The 17,765-nt window shown below is 44.4% G+C and overlaps 1 protein-coding gene across 4 annotated transcripts in view; it reads left to right on the forward strand.

Moving 5' to 3' along the window:
* Positions 1-17,765, forward strand: part of PCDH15 (protocadherin related 15) — a 673,791-nt gene that overhangs the window by 275,075 nt on the left and 380,951 nt on the right. The gene's annotated exons all lie outside the window — the stretch shown is intronic.

Below are 17,765 nucleotides of genomic sequence, written 5' to 3' on the forward strand. Positions count from 1 at the left end.
CCCTCATTAATTCATCATTCTGCAGAAAACACAATAAACGCCACAATCAGAAGGTTTAAGAGGAGGAAAAGTCCCGAGGAAAAAAGTCAGCTCAGTGCTGCCTCAAATATAAAAAACTGTACATGGTGATGAGAAGAGGTTGCACAGTTTAGAGACCTCCATGTAAAGCCAGTCTCAGCCTTGATTTCGTTGAATGATCAACAACAAACAGCAACACAAAAAAAGCTCTGAGAAGCCTTTTGCTTTCCAGAGTCTGTGTGTGAATTCTGTTTAAGGCATCACTGCCTTTGAATCCAGAAGTACCTAATTAGTAAAGGGACAAATGATACAGAGGTGCTTATGTTCAGGCATAAAAGTATATAAATCTGAAATAAAGATCAGGATAAGGTATTACCCTATCAACTATTCAACAAATATGTGAGATGGTGCTAAGAAGTATCATCTCAGCCACCTCAAAATTTCTTCTGTAAGCTTTTATAGCTCAACAGCTCCTTTTTCTAACATTTTTCCTCCAAAAACTGTGTGAGTTTTGTACCATCTCTGCCAGTCTGTCAGAGGGCTGTGATAGAACAGGATAATCATCTATTTAACAGAAAGCAATCAGAGTCAGATGAAGCAACATTTGGGACTTTGAAGTGTGAATATTTTCCCACTCTATGCAGTAAAATATTTATCTTAAGGTATTTTTAGATTTAGTTTTTTTACCAGGTAAGAGTAAAATGCAGGACACTCGTTTTCCAAAGGATGAAGTATTGAATAGCGTAGTCTACAAATGTTTAATTTAATGCTTCCTCTCATTGTGGGCAGCATTGCAAATACAATCAGAGTTTCCTCACTAATTTAAGGAGATAAAGCAAGGGTCCGAGGAGGAATAGATAAAGTCAGAAAAATAATTAGAGATATGGTTGGTATTCAAGTCACCAGAGCCAAGAAATTCACCCTAAAGCACCTGCAGAACTGGCCAGAACAGGGTGACCTGTGACCTGTCCCTGAGCCTGGAGGGCAACAGGAGAGGTCCCAAAGGACTGAGGTGGGAAATGTCACAGCAGAAATGATCCCTTTATAGATTTGTAGTTTGTTTCAAGTTCAGTTGCTCTTTTAAAAATTCACCACGTGTTGTTCACTTAAGTGAACATCAGAATTATGATCCAGGGTAAGTCACCAGGAACATGGTTCTGGCTCAGTGTGACGCTGCTGTCACACAGGGAAGTGTTTTCATGCCTGTCCTGAGCTTGTGACAAACATTAAACACTAGATGCCATGTTTAATTTTTTTGTTAATTCGTTGGCTGGTGAGATATTGCAGGCTAGAATTGGTAAGTCACAGACACAACGGCTTCAGAAAGGACTGGAGCCATTTCAACAGGGACAGAGTTACAGTTTTAAATTATGTTGGCTCAGGAAGAAATGCTCTGAAATAATTAAGATTTATTTTAGTCACAGTGAGTGCTTGGCAATACCGAACAGAGAAGAAATGGCTGTGCATAACTAATAGGACTAAAAAAGGCCTAATGAGGGGCAGTTGGGTGAGAGGCATCGTGTGAGGAGACACTGAATGGATTCGGAGTGTTCAGCCTGAGAGGTGCAGCCGAGGCTTGGGCCTGAGGGAGGGGTAGAAGCTCCCCTGTGGGAAAAAGGGGTTACAGGCAATTTAATAATTCTTTCTCAAAACAAAAGTAGTAGGATTAACATATTTGCAGTGAAAATATCCAGCAGCAAATTTAAAGCAAGCAGATGGAGTGCTTTCCCGTGTCCTGGTTAGTACCTGGGGCTCACTGCCCTGGGGTGTGGTGAGATGGGGACACCTTGTAGTTCCTTCCCATGCCTAAAGGGGAGGAAGCCTTTCCAGCCTTAAAGAAGACTGGAAAGGGACTTTTCACAAGGACATGGAATTACAGGACAAGGGGGAATGGCCCTGAGCTGAAGGAGGGCAGGGTTAGATGGGATATTGCGAAGGAATTGTTCCCTGGGAGGGTGGGGAGGCCCTGGCACAGGTTGCCCAGAGAAGCTGTGGCTGCCCCATCCCTGGAAGTGTCCAAGGCCAGGTTGGACTAACCTGGGCTAGTGGAAGGTGTCCCTGAGCCTCATGCTGATCTGTAGAAACCCACTGAAATTAGTGAGTTTTTCTCTGTAGTTAAGGTAAAAAAGAATATATTTAAAGTCTTTTGGGGCCGCTTGCCATGAAAACAGTTTCACGGCTGCTTTTATCATGCAATAAATTACCCAGGAAAAAAGGATAACAGATTAATTTAACTAATTTAACTAAATTGCAAATAGTATGTTGTTTTATTAAGCAATGCTGTGGTGTAATTAAGAGTTGTTACTGATTAAACACCTTGTAAACACAGAGCTATTAATTAATACTAAATTACAATAAAATTAACCACGTAACATAAACAAACCATGTAAATGTTTTAAAATGACAGATAATTCGTCAGCTAAAAAGCTGCTTATGGAAACCATTTCCTGCAGAGTTTGCTGAAATTAATGTGTATATAATAATTGCAAAAATGGAAATAGGGCAAGAAGAGCATTCTTTATGATTTTTCATTTCTATCCTTTCAGTTCTACCCTTTTCAGTCCTTTGATGAGAAACATGGTGTTTTTTTTAAGATGGATATTCTTAAACAAATGTTGAAGCAAAGGCCTTGAGCCTCAACTTACAGAATGAGGGGAAAAATGTAAAAGTAAAACTCAATGACACCTTGAAGACCGTCTCTGGATTTGACACTTGTTTGTCTCATTTGATTATGAATCTGAACAACTCATGCATTGCTGAGCTCTAATTTGAGTGTTATGTATTAATGCTATGGCTCCCATTCAGTTCTCATTTGCAGGAATGTCAGGGTGTCTGAAACTTATTTGCATGCTTAAAAGATCCGCTGGATTGGATGGTTCACAAGTTCTGGAAATCCCAGAGGTTTTCATTTATCGTTGTGCATTAAGTAGAGAAATACAAAATCCATGATATCAAAGTGCAGGACTACAGGGGATGGTGGCAGTAGGAGATACAGAAATAGCTCTGAACTCTTCCAGACCTGGGATCAAATCTGATTAAGACCAAATAATTTGAAGCAAATTTTAGCCATGCCTGAGAACACCTAGCAGCAAGATTGCCAAGGTGTATAATAACCACTCAGGCCTTGGGCTTTTGTTCTGTGTGAGGCAATGTGAAAACTCCTCTAAAAATCTCTGGGGTTTAATGGCATTTTGGAAACTACTGAAAATTTCAATTGACTGTTTTGATTATCTCACAAACAGAAACTCTATAAATAGACTATGTTTTTTCCTAAGGAAGTTACTGAAGTTTAAAAATTAAAATTATTATATTTGTATCATGCTGCTGAATAATACTGTAAGTGCCAAAAATGTAAATAGATGTAAAATGTAAAATAGACCTGGTGTGGGTCCAAATTGAATGTCTCAGCCGGGAGGCAGCTAAGAAAAGTTTGTTACAAATATCAAAATTCCTTCAACTTCTAGCTTCAATATCTCAGGCAAAATTTGGTCTCTTATGTGTTGTAATACATCAGTGTGACATGTCTTTGGTTAATCAACAGTTTCTGTCTTGTCTTCTTGCATGGAGCACGTGGGCGCATGGTGAGGACATGGGAATGTGCAAATGCATTTGCTGCAGAATCCCAGGATGGGTCAGGCCTGGGCACAACAGTGATCACTGTAATGCCCTCAATCTGCAGTTCAAACCAGAGGAATTTAGCTAAATAAGGTACTTGCTAGCCTTGGTTGTACCTAAAATGGCCATGACATGAGCAAGTCAATATCAAACACTGATCAGCAAAACCAGCTCAGCTACACAGGAACACAGATGATCCTGCCCTGCCTCTGCTGCTCTGCTCATCCTCCAGGCTGGCTCTCAGAGCAGATGAGGAGTAATGACAAATCCCATTCCATAAACTCCAAATGGGAGTCACTGCAACTGTTTTACATTCTCGCTGAGAATTGTAACTGAGCTCAAATATCAGGTTGGTACCAATCTGCATATAATGAGACAGGAGCTCACTAATGAATAAATATTGAGATTTTGTACTGGATTATCACAGAATCCCAGGATGGATCAGCCTGGAAGGGACCACAGTGGGCATCTGGTCCCACCTCCCTGCTCCAGCAGGGCCAGCCCAGAGCACAGGGCACAGGAGTGTGTCCACACAGCTCTGGAATAGCCCCAGGGAAGACACTCCACCCCCTCTCTGCTCTCTCTTCAGGGCTGGGGCACTGCCCAGCCAACAAGTTCTTCCTCCTGTCCAGCTGGAACTTCCTGGCCATCAGTTCCTGCCCGTTCCTCCTGTGCCATTGCTGGGCCCCCCGAGCAGAGCCTGCTCCATCCTCTGCCCCCTCCCTGCAGCCCCTCCAGACATGGCTGAGGGCCCCTCTCAGGCTCTGCTCTGGAGGCTGAACAGCCCCAGCTCCCTCAGCCTTTGCTGCTCCCAGAGCTGCTCCATCCCTTGGGCATCTCTGCAGCCTGCGCTGGCCCCGCTCCAGGAGCTCCCTGGCCCTGCTGTGCTGAGGAGCCCGAGCTGGGCCCAGCCCTGCAGATGTGCCTGCCCAGGGCTGGGCAGAGGGGCAGGATCCCCTCCCTGCCCTGCTGCCAACGCTCTTCCTGGTGCCCCCAGGATCCCACTGCCCTCCCTGTCCCCAGGACACACGGCTGGGCAGGGACAGCTGGTTGCCCACCAGGACCCCCAGGTCCTTCTCCCAGAGCTGCTCTCCAGCAGGTCCCCCCAGCCTGTGCTGGTGCCTGGGGCTGAATGTCAGACAGTTCCTCTCTGCCCTTCTCCCCAGCCTGCCCAGGCCCTTCTGAAGGGCTGCACAACCCTCTGGGCATCGGCCTCTCCTCCCGCTGTGTGTGGGCAGCGACCCTGGGGAGGCACCGACCCTTCCCCCCGTCACTGCTGAATGTATTGAACAATTCTGGGCCCAACACTGAACCCTGGGGACACCCCCAGTGACAGGACCGTAGGTAACTGTAGGTACAACTGTGGAGAGGTTTGTGGGAATTCACACGTAATGTCACTGCACATGTGTGATCTGTCACATGAATGGCCTTGTAGGGACCAAAGTATTTGCAGATGAAGGTATTGTCTTGAACAGTAAAGGCCATGAGGTTGTGATTTTGTGTTTGATTATGTTTATCAGTGGATAGCGGGCTGATGGAGGAAAAATGGCTGTGAATAGATATGTTTGGAGCCCTAAAACATTGCTGAAGGTTTCCTTGAATAGTTCCATTTAAGTGGGAGAAATATTAGCCAAGCCAAGCACAGCCTAAAACAGGCTGACATAAATATTCCACAGACTGGGGGGTGAAAGACTCTGGGAGCTTTTATTCCTGACTCTGCTCTTCAAGCATTCCTGGACCTTATTAAGAGGGACAGTAGGAGGGAGATTTCAGGAGGACCGGGAGGAGTATGAACAAACATGGAAGAGCAGCCACTTGTTTAAGAAGCACAGTGTAATTATGTTGTGCAATTTCATGTCATCCCTGTTCCAGAATTCCTTCAGTGCCAGGGAAACACAGAGTGTGAGTGAGGGATCGTGTTTGGGAACGTCCATCTGCTGGTTCTGCCCAGGTTCATGGTGTGGAGTGTGTGGCTGAAACCACAATGTTAAGTTTGTGGTCTGGGAGCAGCTGCAGCTCCATGTTTGCTTAGATAAATACCAAATCCTTTCCTGTCTCATGCAAGTTTTGCATGTGGCATCTCTTGCTGCAGGATAAATGGATCTGATTGAACTCTGCATCTGGTGCAGACTCAGCTTCTCTTGAGGACTAAGGTAGGTGTAGGTACCCCATTTTTCCAGAGTGGAAAGGCTGTTCCCAGTTTCTCCTTGGTTGTATTTTCTGAGAAGGTCAACCTGCTGTTTCCCACCACTCTTGCTGCATTCCCACCTCCCCAGGCCTCACAACTGGGCAGTTTCTAGGGGTTTTTCTAAAACCAAGGTGGTTTTTTTTTTTTGCCAAATGAACCACAACCTGCCACTTACACTTGTTTTACTGGGATGGAAGCAGATTGCAGAGCATGCTGTGCTCCAGCAGGGCCGGGGGAGTGGGAGCCTGGGCCACAACAGCAGTGAGGAGCAGCTGGACGTGGGCTGGGACACGCGTGGGCCCAGCTCGGCGCTTGCCGGAGCTGGAGCCGGATGAGGACACATCGGCAATTCCTTTCTTTCCCTGGGTTTCTCTCCAACTGCTTGATGAATAAGAGCGCTTCATAGGAAAGGACTGGCACCGTGTGTTCTGCTCTTAGAAAGAAGTCCGTATTAGGAGAGTTGAAGCCTTTTCAGCCTGAATTAGCCAAGTGAAGATAAAGGGATGGAGTGATGGGACAAGGGGCAATGGCTTCCCGCTGCCAGAGGGCAGGGTTAGATGGGATATTGGGAAGAAATTGTTCCCTGTGAGGGTGGGGAGGGCCTGGCACAGGTTGCCCAGAGAAGCTGAGGCTGCCTCTGGATCCTTGGAAGTGTCCAAGGCCAGGTTGGACGGGGCTTGGAGCAACCTGGGCTGGTGGAAAGTGTCCCTGCCCATGGCAGGGGGTGGGATGGGATTCTCTTTAGGGGCCCTTCCAACCCAAACCATTTTGTGATTGTATAAACCAATTCAAATCATCACTTATGGAAATGCTCAGTTCCTGGCCAGGCTGTTCCAGACAACACCTTTCAGTGGTGACTCCCTGTAATCTCTTGTGTGGGTTATGAACCCCCACGTGTCAAGTTTTCAAAAATCTGGAAAGTTCAGTGCCTTATGGAATTCCCTTTTCTGTTGTGTCTGATTTAACACAAAGGCACACTAAACTCAGAGATTGCACACTGACCAGCTTGAAATCCCTGCTGATCTATGATCAAACCTTTTTCTGAGGCACTGTAGAAATTTGAGTGACCTGCATTTAGGAAAAAATTCACCGAGACTTTTAAAAAACTGGTTTTGAGGTTTTATATTATCATTAGCAGTAAATTCTTTAAATAGACTTCAGATGCAGTTGTGAGTTTATGTGGCACAGAGGAAGAAAGAAAAGAGAACTCATAATCTGGTTATAATTTTGGATTTGATCGCTGCTCCTGTGTGCAACCGACCAAGTTCCACCAGCTGTGTGAAACCAGCATTTACATGCGGTAGAAACAGAGGCAGACATAAATATATATGAAATGTATTCAGAAAACAAGAAATAATGCTAAAACAAATCTTACTTTGACTCAAGTTTACTTTCTGTTGCCAAGAAAAATATGACTGAGTTGATTTCCCACAAAAAGTTGACAGTACATCAGGTTTTCATTGCTTCAATTTGACAATAAAACTTACAATAAAAATGCCAGAATAGTGCTCTTTTCATATTATTAGTAGTTGAGGGAGACTTTTGGAAGATGGTGGTTTTCTAAGAGATTCTAGGAACACCACCTGTATGGCTTTGCAGGAGGAAATAGAGATATTGATTTACAAACCTGGAGCAGATAAGTTGTATTAGTTGTACTAGGGGATATAGTTGCATTTGTGTTTTTTCTGGTGATAACTTCTAGCATACTTTTCAGGCAAAATCAAACCCTGTTTTTTGCTACAGATGAGGAAAAAAAATGTTTGCACGCAAAGCAATCCTGCTGCCCCCACCCTGACCCTACTTAGGGATTTGGGTTCAGGAATTTGCCTTGTAAGCAGCCAAAAAAAGTAGTGATTAATCTCTGCAGAAAGCAAATTCTGTGAATATTTCAAGAGCTGATTAGTATTCTTTATTTTCCTGAGTTATGGATAAAAAAATCATCAATTTCTGCATAAGAATTCAAGAGCAGACTTTGAGAGAAGTGTAGAGATGGAGTTTGATATAGGAGATGATATAGGAAAATCTTTGTAGTGTAAGCATCCTTACAGGTAACATTTGTTTAATTAAAATAAGGGAAGCCATTCCCCTTGTCCTGTCTCTCCATCCCTTGTCCCAAGTCCCTCTCCAGGTCTCCTGGAGCCCCTTTAGGCTCTGGAAGGGGCTCTAAGTTCTCCTTGGATCCTTCTCTTCTCCAGGTGAACACTCCCAGTTCTCCCAGCCTTTCCTCATAGGAGAGGTGCTTCATCCCTGGAATCATCTTTGTGGCCCTAAAGAAAGAAGGAGAAGTCCTCAAAAATTAGAAATATACCAAAAAATGTTTCATATTCAATGATGGGAGTTTTTTTTCAGGCAGTCATCAGTTGTAGAAATTAAATTGGTCTTCAATTACAGCCTTGAAAATGGAGTTAGTCAGGACTATATTTTACAGTGGTTCTACCAGTGTGCCCTTTGTGCTCATTCTTACTTGTTGCATTTTGGGTCAATTCAGTGTGTTTTGGTGCACATGAATGAGCTTCCTTTCAGAGGAAACTAACCCAGAAGCCACACTCTGGTGGGCACAAAAGGCTCTGCTCCCCCTAATCCAGGTGTGAGAGTCCAGCAGAGTGGCTGATCCTTCACGGGGCTCTGAACCACATGGACGGTGTCAAATCCAAAGGAAAGCCCTGAATTATCGATGGTGTGGATGAAATGGATACAGCAGGACCTGCTCTCACCTGCTCCTCTCACCCCAAAGCCCAGGCTGGTGTAGCAGCCACGGTCCATGGCTGTGTTGTCATCTTCCAGTGCCATGGGCTGCAATATCTGTCTCTTTTTATAATGTTAAAATCCAAAGCACTCCCCATCTAAACAGCCTTTTTTTTGTTGTTGTTGTTGTAAAATAATATACAGAGCTACAAGCCCTTGATGATTAGAGGAAAAGTGTTCTGCAGTGTGTGAACAGCACACAGCATGATGCATCTTCATTACCCAAATGCAAAATGACGGTCATTTATCATAAAATCTGCTGACAGTGGGCATTAATCTCCTGGTAAAGCAAGTAGTAAACTCAGTTCCTGTGGCATTGCAATTCATTTTGTCCCTCTCTCTCCACTCCACACATGAAAAACTGGTCATTCTCTGGACAAAGTAATTGTAGCCTTAATGGTGTGGATTTTTGTGGGTGAAATATGGAATTATTTTGGTGGGATGTGGATTTGGTGGTGACCACGGTGTTGGCAGGACGTGCCTGTGTTTCATACCTGCTCCATTTCCTCCCGACCTCAACCTTACACCAGCTCTTTTTAAAGCAAAGAACAGGAGTTCTTTCACGAGGAAGTTTCAGTGATACATTTTTGTGCTGGAAGCAATCCTTTTCCTTTGAACAACGTGATGGAATAGTTGGACATCTTCAGAAATGCAAACAAATGCCAGTTGTCGTGAACTGTGTGTTGTTTATTCCTTATAATTGTCTGATTGCACTTCTGTGTCTGTGTGTGTGTGTCTGTATATATATTTATAGAAGAGAGAAATGATTTGGTCAAGCAGACCTGGGGAAAACTTACACATTCCCATTCTGATCATGAAACTTTTACCAATTTTTACTGAGGTAAATTTTGAAAGCTGAGGAAATGTCACATTTTTTCCCCTGTGGAAGTCAGCACAACATCTATGTATTTCCCCAAATTTCCATCAGCCTTCAAAGCTAAGAGTTACTTCCTAAATCTGGCTACCAACGTAAGTGTATTTATTCCACCTCAGAGTAAACCAGCACTTTTGGTTATTGCAGAGCAAACCACGTGTCCCTCAATATCCCTGTGTCTGCTTGAAGAGCAGGGCAAGCTGGCTAATTCCAGTGGAACAGATACCTTCTGTGCTGGGCAGCCTGGAAGAGACAAGGCTCCAGGGAGACCTGAGAGCCCCTTCCAGTGCCTAAAGGGGCTCCAGGAGAGCTGGAGAGGGACTGGGGACAAGAGACAGAGGGACAGGACAAGGGGAAATGGCTTCCCAAGGACAGAGGGCAGGGTTAGATGGGATATTGGGAAGGAATTGTTGGCTGTGAGAGTAGGGAGGCCCTGGCCCAGGTTGCCCAGAGAAGCTGGGGCTGCCCCTGGATCCCTGGAAGTGTCCAAGGGCAGGTTGGACGGGGCTTGGAGCAACCTGGGCTAGTGGAAAATGTCCCTGCCCATGGCAGGGAGTGGAATGAGATGAGCTTTAAGGTCCTTTCCAAACCAAACCATTCAGTGATTCTGTGAATTAACAGCCCTGAGAAGAAATTTTTGTCTTTTCTTGGTCGAGTTGCAGCTCTCTGTACATTCTGGGTCCTGTTGGGTACATAACTTAGGAACACCGAAGTCAAACAGAAAGCAGCAACCTCCAAAATGTCTCTGCTTCCTGTGGCAACGTCCCACTTGCTGACAGGTGCTTTGTGAGGAAAGACCTATATTTTGGCAAAGAAAAGGGAGGTGAAATGAGCCCAACAATGTGAAATTTGATTTGACAGCCCACCAATAGGAAGTTACAATGTGCCCTCTGCTATCCTGGCTCTCTCACTCCCCACAGGGAGCCCTGGGCTCTCTGCCCTGTGCCCGCCAGGCTCTCCTTGGCACAGGAAAGGTGAAAATCCAACCCAGTCAGTGCCTGGAGGCCAAAATGCTTGTTGAACATTCCCTGGGCATTCTGAGCTTCCAGGTGGAATGGTCTCACCTGGGTAAACCCTGGAGAAAGGGTGCCCAAAATACTCCCAGCCCCCCAGGTGTGTTCCTCATCCCAGGGAGGACTCACACACACACACAAAAGGCTGGAAAGCGCCAGTCAGGGATTTTACTGCTCAATATTTTATGCTGGGGAAGGGCAGAGAATATATTTGAGTCTAAACAAATTACAGATAAGTGCCTGATATGTTTTAGGGCAGGTGTTTTATAAGAATGAAAATTGCTATGAATTTTTCCTTGGTTTTTGAGTTGACAGCTTTCATGAAAATATGTAAACTACTTTAATGAAAACCTCGGGCTTTGTTTTCTTGTTACTTTTCTTATTCAAAGCTGCATTTATCAGGAATAAAATAGCAGATATCAAAAACTATGTGTTCTGCTCTTCTCTATTTGTTTGGAAGGTGAAAACTACTTAAATAAAGCAAGTACATGATATTAGTTGCTCTTCTTAATCAGTAATTAAAATATGAACAATATCATTAATCTTCTATTTTATACTTTCCAGGTGATAAACATATAATCTCATCAGCTATGTTTGAGAAATGCAGTTAAGTCACTGTGATAATTTCCCTTTTAATATGGACATGTTTTTGCTGAAAATGATTTCCAAAATGCTCTCTCCAATAATGTGCTTAATAACCTTTATTCCTTGAGGCTGAGTTCAACTCACTTCCTGAAAACTACATGCCTTTTTTTTTTTGTCCCTTATCTTTCAGTTTTCTGTTTTTAAATTCAGTCCTGTTTTAAGATGTCTGTGTAGACATACAGTGAGAATAATGCTTCCATAATCTCCTTGCGACTGACAGTCATGTCTTTGAAACTTTAACTCAGAAAATGTTGTGGGGTAAGGATGGAGAATCCGTCCTCTTGGAATGTTGGCTGCACGCTCCAGGGCTCTAAGAATTTGTTGACTGGAATCACAAGGTGGAAATCGGCTCAGCAGCTCTGCTGTTCCACAGGGAGAAGAGGGTTGGGTTGGTTGGAAATACACATCTCATGACCAGAATTACCTCTCTTCAAGTCATGTTTCCACTTGTGAATTCTAGCTGGGATTTCAAACACAGGAGGTGGAAATGTGTCAGGTTCCTTTTCCTGGGCACTGAACTCAGGTGGCAACATAAACTGCAATGAAAAAAGTATTTTCTTTCTTATGAAAAATTCAGGTAAAGCCAAAAAACTTAATGAACAACGTTAAACAGTTGTTGTAAAATGACAGGAATTGATTCTTGCCAAAGCAATTGTCATGGCAGTGTTCCCATTCCACTTCTAAATGCTCCTCTATTGGTTTGATGTTGCTGTTGGAGTGGTGAGCTGTAAAATCATCCTGGAATTCCAGAGTCTCCTTTCTGTTGCGAGTTGTTGTTGCTGAGTCTGTGTGATTTATTTAAGGATGAGTAAAGGGTAGCAAAGTTCTTGTTTTTGTCAGCTACTTCCTTTGGAGAAACTGAATAAGTTACTTTTCCCATTTTTATCTCTGGTCTCTTACAAAAACTTGGAGTGTTTATTTCCATATGGGGATAATGGACTCTGATGTGTGAATACTGTGCCAAAGAGATCCTGAAAAGTACATGCAGATTAGGTTTTTTCTTAGGTCAGGTTTTGAACAAAGAGTAATCAAGAAGGTCCTAAGTGAAAAGTGGGATAAAAAGCAGAATTCTGATCAGCAGGTGATTTTATCTGACTGTGGGGATGGTTCCTTCTGCTGAGACAGTGAACAGCTCAGACTGCAGCAATGTGGGGGGCTTGAGCTATTGAGATTTATAGGAAGCATTTACTCAGTACAGTTCCCAAAGGAAATTATTATTTAAAGTGGAGATGGAGCAGATTAATACAGGAATTATAAGAAGCTGGCTCAGGCAGATAAGGAGCTGGGAAGAGAGGGGACCAGGAGGGGAGGAACTGAGAGGTGAACTCCCAGGTTGCAGGGGAGGTATTGGAAGCATTCCTAAGGGAAAGATCCTGTGACCAGCCCCCTGTAATTCTTCTTTAATAACCTTGACACAAGGTCTTTGATACGGCTTTTTAAACTCCTGTAATGCTGTGAAGGACAAAAACATTATACAACAGAATTTTGTTGACTTTGTGGATTAGTATAACAAAGGCAGGACAAAATTGAATCATCATAAGCACACTGCCATTCTGTTAGGGGCTAAGAGCAGGGGGTTGCTATAAACAAGAGTTTCAACATATGGAAATTCAACTTTTTAAAAAACAAGTGTTTGTTTGTAGCACATAGCTGAAGCTGTCATAATTACAACATTTTCCAGAACACCTGCTCAGCAAAGAGCTGTGATTTCCCCTGAAGAGTTGAGAGCTTAGGTATTCCATAAATTCAGAATAAATAAACCCTTCATTTTTAAATATCAGGTTCTGAGCCTTATTCTGTCAAGTTCAAAGCAGCTGCAGGTGTGACCCCCTGACCTTACATGAGGAGTAGGAAGGTGCCAGACTACCAAGGTGCAGGTTATTATTGTAGCAGCTGAGGAACTGATCTTCATGTAACCAGCCCATCTGCCTCCTCCCCGCCAAAAATTCCCAAACAAACCAAAAAACTGGAAACAAGCTAGTGTGGATCTCATGCACTAAGTGAGCAGCCCTGTTCTTTGAGGTAAGAAAGTTCAGGATGGGGGGAGCTGGAGCAGAAGCTCAGCCACAGAGACAGAACTGGAGGCAGAGCAATCTCTGGAATGAGGGGATGTCCAGCAGGAATCGGAGGGATAAAATGGTGCAGTTTTGGCTCTGGGAGGGAGGAGTGGAGCAGGACACTCAGTGTGGGTCAGATCAGCCTGGAGCAAAGGCAAACTGATGTGATCAGTGCTCATCCCACCTCACAGAAGAACCAGCATGTGCTGTGGGGGGTCCAGGTTACTAAAGTGGGTGTCAAAATATAGTGACACCTCCCTTATGTGGGGCTGACCAGGGGACAGCTGGGTGTCCTCAGATCAGCTTCTTGCAGAAACTCAGGAACTCTGAAAGGATCACTGAAACACTGCCTTCAGGGGCATCACCCACCAATCTTTCCTCTGGTTGAATAATCCTAGAACTACTGAGAAAGAGGAAAAAGAGGGGGCATTTTATCACAGAATCATAGAATCACAGAATCACAGAACAGTTTGGGTTCAAAGGGACCCTAAAGGCCATCTCATTCCAACCCCTGCCATGGGCAGGGGCATCTTTCACTATCCCAGGTTGCTCCAAGCCCCAGCCAACCTGGCCTTGGACACTTCCAGGGATGGGGCATCGCAGTACAATCTCACCTCTAGAGTAGCAGCCCCAGAGTCGTACCAAAATGACACCATGGTAGTAAAAAGGAGCAGATGAACCTCAAAATGGGCCCTCATCAGTGAAATATGGGTATGCTCTACTCTGTGGCTGACCCTCTGAGGATTGGGGATTAAAGCCAAAAAGGTGAGAGAGAAAAGGAATGTTCTACAGATCAGCAAAAAAAATTGGTCAAGAGAGATGAAACAGAAGGTAGGACCAACTGATCGGTTTTGTGAGTGAGAGGATGACAGCAGTACAGTCTCCAGAGAATCTGTGCACAAACCTGTGATACTCAACTGATAAATGAACTGCAAAAGAGGCAGAGTGTGCTGCTGATGCTTTTATTTGAGCAATGAAACCGAGTGCTGACTGTGGAAAACTGCCGGAGGACTGAGCAAAACAAAGTGCCTGGGCAAGGCGGTGGCAGGTGAAATCATCTGGAGGTGGGTGCAAAGTGAAGAAGACAAAAATCCCAGCCATGAGGTGATGAATACTGAGCTGGCCATTGCCACTCACTGACCAAAACGTTGGGCAGAGCTGGAGCTGTAACCTGCAGAGGATGCTTTCCTGAGGTTCGTTGTAACAGAATTATCATAGAATGGCCTGGGTTGGAAGGGCCCTTAAAGCCCATCTCCTTCCACCCCCTGCCACACCTTCCACTAGCCCAGGTTGCTCCAAGCCCCGTCCAACCTGGCCTTGGATGGGATGGGCAGCCACAGCTTCTCTGGGCAACCTGTTCCATGTTAACTTCAGTTATGGAAGTTTTGTAATGGGGCCTGTAAAATGTAAAGCCTTTTTTTCAGGAAGCAACTGAACTGCAAGTGTTTGGGGATCAGTTGGGAGTTTAGGGGAATTCTCCCATGGGATGAACATCTCTGCCCTTCCTTAGGGGCTGCTTCTGTCAGGGAGGGACTTCTGGGCTTGATGGACTCTCCCATGAAGGGCTGATCATGGCTTGTCATGGAGCTTAAAGTGGGAAGAGCAAGGAGCTGCTATTGGTGGAGCTGCTAAAAAATCCCCAACTGAAAGGAATTTCAGGCTGTGTCTGGTGAGTAGGAACAGGGAGGTGTTTGCCCAGTTGTACAAGGCTCACTCACACTATCATATGTGGTTTGGTTCCTTGTCATCACATGAAGATCAATTTAAAATGTGAGAATCAATAGAAGGACAAGTAATTGCACAGTGTGCCTCCATCCCTCCCTGTTACAGGACTGATTGGGATTTCATTGCTTTTGTAGCAAAATAAAGAGATGTCCAGTTTTTAAAAATACAGGGAGGGTTCGAATATGAGGAAATAGAACCTATTAATGTGGATAGAGGGGCTAATGGACTTCAGTGTGTCTTGAGTGTGTTTAAATTGGAAACTGGAGAAAGATGAGTGAAATTCCAGAAGGACTTTCCAAACACAGCTGGGACACAAACCCACTGTTTTTTCAAGATGAATTTTGTGGCAGGGATGAGATTTCTGAGTAGAAGCCCACCTGCAGTTCTCAGGAATAGCTTGCAACACTGGGAGCTGGGCCCCCAGTTTGTGGGTGTCCCCAGGCTTTGAAGAAAGCAGACCTGAAGGATCTGTCAGGTGTATTTACTGTTGTACAGCAATGCTGTGTTGTACAGTCATACTGGATATTCCTCTGCCTTGGCACTTCACAGGTTGCCTCGTGAGGCCAGGAGGACCTTTTTGCCTTGATGTTGACTTGATTTCTGGGATGTTTCCCTTCCTCCAGCACAGTTGGATTGGTCTTGTAGAGTCCTACGGGTGTTTTCATGTGATGAATTCATCCACCTCAAGGTTCTGCAGTGTCAGTCAGAGCCTCCCCTTTTCTCCTCCACTTTTCCCATCATATACCATAGCTCTGGAGACTTTCCAGCTCATCTCCTAAGCATCATAACTTGATAAAGGTTGCAGTTGGCTGTGGAAGCTGGAGATAAATGACTCTTATCCACAGTCTGCTGAGGTCTTCCTGTTGCTCTATGGGCATCCCTGGATGGATGAATCCTTCTCACAAGAGGTGGATGGTGACACTTTGATGCATCAGCCTGGATTTCAGTTCAGGACACTCATGTTAGATCTGTTAGGATCTAAAATATTTGGAACCATATACAGCATAGATGCTACAAGTCCTCACGTCCATTCTGCCATTTTAAAGCCACTTAATTGTAGAAACAAATGGAGATCTCTTATGAAAGAATAAAAAAGGCAGATTAAAACAATGTTATGAACATGAGACCCTACGTCATGTGAACTATCACATTTTCATCAGCTTGGGTTTTGTGACAGATTTAGGGCAATGAAAAATATCTCCCTATCCCGAGGTGTGTCATTGCAAATCCAGTGTTCACATTTTTGACAGGAGTGAAAAACTTGTGAGGGCTTGAAAGTAATTTTTTATTCGTTTGTTTTTTGTTTTACAATGAAAAGAAACTGTTAATATTGTGGGGATTTTAAAAACAAACAGAAAACTGTACACATATAATAAGATGAAACGTGGTGTCCCTGTTAGCTTACATCCAACAGGACCCTAAAGGACAGATGTTCTGGGAGAACAGATATCCATTAGAACATGATGGAAGGGGGAGATTTTGAAAGGTAGCCAGAACCTACAGATGGAAACTTTAAATAAATAAAAATCAATTTCTAAGTAGCCAGTATAAATAATGCAGGGAATGTGTAACACGTTCTGGATGGTGCAGCCCAGCAAACAAACCCGCCTGTGCATTCTGAGTGGGTTGGAAGGGATGAAGCAGCCTTGCAATGGGATTAGCTGAGGGGGAGCCAGAGCCAGCCATCCTCCTGGGCATTTGCAAAAGGAATGTCAGGACAGAAGGAGTACAGACTTGGCAGAATCTGGTTTTTTGAGCAGTGCTCTTTCTCCTCCCTGCTGCTGTAACAATTAACTTGGGGATGCTCCATCCTCGATGAGTCTTTTCGCCTATTTTGAGGATCATTAAAGGCAAAAGGAGAGGGAAGGGATGTAGAAGGACATCATGTGTAGAAGTGTATGAAGTGGTAAAAGATAGGTAAAAAGAGTTGTCCCACTTGGTCCAATATTTTCATTTTTTTTTTAACAGAGGAAGTTTTTTTGGCACAGTCTCAGGAACAAAAACAGAGTCTCCTTTTGAGAGTGGCCTCTCTGGTGTCCCAGCAAGTCACAGGTAACTTCAGCAGCAGCAGAGGGCAAAAGCTTTGCTGAGTCACATATCAAAAGAGTTTGGGGATTGTTCACTTTAAGAAACCAACCACAAAACTCAGAAGATTTTTAATGTCCAAGCAACAACCAAGAGAGTGTTCACCTAGAAAGAAACCCCACACTGGCAGCAGGAGTTGATTTAATTGTGCTGATTGTGAAACAGAGAACAACTGTGAGAAGGAAATGGTGAAGCTCAGTGTGGCATTGCTGGCCTGCTCTAAGGAGAGAAATAATTTAGTATTGGACACCGAGGAGCAGAAACCTTGTGTGAAGACAGATAAAATCGTGGTTTTCCTGGCAAATACAGCTGCCCTTGTTTTGAACGGGAATGCAACTTTCCAGTCTTTGTGGAGCGCTTCAAACCCCAATCCCTACCAGAAAAAAAAAAATAAATCAGACGGCTTCCATGAAGAAGTTATAAAATACTCCAGTAGGAGCAAAATAGTCTAAAAATCATGTTATCTTCAGAGCTGTCCTTCTCTTAATTTCAGACCAGGGTCAGGCTCATTGCACCATGAGCTGTAAATATAGTCCTGTAGCCCCTTCCACGTGAAATCCGTGTGAAATCCAGTGTCCCCTCAGCAGGTTTGCAGGTGACACCGAGCTGGGGATGCAGTGACACACCTGAAGGACGGGGCCATCCAGGGGGACCTGGACAAGCTCAAGCAGTGGCCCCTGGGAATCTCAGGAGGTTTAACAAGGCCAAGTGCTGGTGCTGGCCCTGAGTCAGGAGAACCCCTGGGATCAATCCAGGCTGGGGATGAGCAGATGGAGCAGCCCAGGCAGAAGGCCCTGGGG

The sequence above is a fragment of the Corapipo altera genome, unplaced genomic scaffold (genome assembly GCF_003945725.1).
Source record: "Corapipo altera isolate COAL_440 unplaced genomic scaffold, ASM394572v1 133, whole genome shotgun sequence".
Lineage (NCBI taxonomy): Eukaryota > Metazoa > Chordata > Aves > Passeriformes > Pipridae > Corapipo > Corapipo altera.